At 48.9% G+C, this 1740-nt stretch overlaps 1 long non-coding RNA gene across 1 annotated transcript; it reads right to left on the reverse strand.

The window, feature by feature from the left end:
• Positions 1-790: 790 nt before the first annotated feature.
• LOC144234069 (uncharacterized) lies at positions 791-1578 on the reverse strand. Its single transcript, XR_013335851.1, has 2 exons — positions 1419-1578; positions 791-1184 (listed from the first exon to the last, which is right to left on the reverse strand). It is a non-coding gene; the product is annotated as an uncharacterized LOC144234069 (long non-coding RNA).
• Between the last annotated feature and the right edge of the window lie 162 nt (positions 1579-1740).

The following is a 1740-nucleotide window of genomic DNA, read 5'->3' on the forward strand; positions in this document are numbered from 1 at the left end:
CTAGAAAAATACCATTAAGGGGAGTCCTCTTCCGGTCTTTGAGCTCTGTAGCAGGCTCAATAATAGTCCCCACGAGATGTTCCCATCCTAATCCCTGGAACCTATGATTATGTTACTTTATGTGGCAGATGGGATGTTGCAGATGTAATTAAGGATCTTGGGGAGAATGTTCTGGATTATCTGAGTGGTCCTTCATCAAGAGGTAGGGATGGTGGAGGTAAGGGTTGGAGTGCTGTGGAGTCATAAGCTGAGGAATGTGAACAGTAGTAGAAGCCGGAACAGGCAAGGAAACGGCTCCCCTAGAGCCTCCAGAAGAAATGCGGCCTTACTGACTGCCTTTGTGTTTCTGATCTCCAGAACTATGGGCGTACCTTGATTCGTGGCACCTCACGGATACTGTGTTTGGCACAGGTTGAAATTTTTTGGCAGCCCGGAGTCGAGTAAGCCCATCAGCGCCATTTTTCCAACAGCATTTGCTAACTTTGTGTGTCAATAAAGTATTTTAATTTTTAAAAATATTTTTAAATTTATTTCTGAGAGAGACAGACAGTGTGAGCAGGGAAGGGTCAGAGTGGGAGGGAGACAGAGGATCTGAAACAGGCTCCAGGCTCTGAGCTGTCAGCACAGAGCCCGACGCAGAGCTCGAACCCACAAACCGTGAGATCATGACCTGAGCCTAAGTCAGACGCTTAACCCACTGAGCCACCCAGGCGCCCCAGGTATTTTAAAATTAAGGCACACGCGTCGTTTTTTTTAGACATAATGCTATTGCACACGTGATAGGCTGCAGTGTGGTATAAACATGACCTTTATATGCAGTGGAGAACCAAAAAATGCATTTGGTTTGCTTGATTGTGATATTTGCCTAATGAAGCGTTGGTCTAGAACCAAACCTGCAGTATAGGTTGGATGCCTATATAAGATAATAAATTCATGTTGTTCGAAGCACTCTGGTTGTGGTAGTTTGTTACAGCAGCAGTAAGAGACTAATCCATGCTCATCATCCACGCCTTGTGGAAGCCTACGTGCCTCCCTGACGTCCGTGGCCCACGTTACAGCCTTGAGGCTCTCGAGAAACTACTCCTGCTTCAAAGGCTTGAGGTTGTGATGTTGGCCCTGGGGAGGCTGTTGGATCGCAGCCCCTCGCTATGTCCACAGAGGAGGGAGGTAGAAGCTACAAAACCCTGAAAGTATAAAAGGGCCAGAATGGCAGGGCCTACAGGAAGCGGGTGGGCTGGTTAGCGCCCGGGGCTCAGGGACTGAGGGCTGCCAGCAGGGCACAGTCTAAGACATTGACTCATGTGAGAAAATTAGGAGCTGAAGTTTCATTTCATTTTCATTCTCTGAGGATCACAATTAACAAAAACATCCCCTTGTCCATCCAGAATTTTCTGGGGAGCCCCCCAGGCTCTACTCACTGCAAACTTCTTTTTAGTTCTAAATTTAGAGCCAGTGTTGAAAGCAGCATTTCAGGAAGAGAGGGAGGTGCCATTCTCCTTACAAGGTAAAAGCAGGACGGGTGGCTCAGAGATGTCCAAGGAAGGTTAAATGCGGCCTCGGTGACGAGCCAATTGTGCGATGAAGGACAAGAATGTCCGTGGAATGTTAGTGTTAGAGAACCGATGAGGTCACAAAGTCCAACCTGTCCATTTGACAAAGGAGAAGATTACAGCCCGAGAGCCGAGCCTTGCTCGAGGGCACCGGGGGGGGGGGGGGGGGGGGGGGGGAGGTGGGGGGGGG

Source organism: Crocuta crocuta, unplaced genomic scaffold (assembly GCF_008692635.1).
Source record: "Crocuta crocuta isolate KB4526 unplaced genomic scaffold, BGI_CrCroc_1.0 scaffold55, whole genome shotgun sequence".
In the NCBI taxonomy this organism is placed as follows: Eukaryota; Metazoa; Chordata; class Mammalia; order Carnivora; family Hyaenidae; genus Crocuta; species Crocuta crocuta.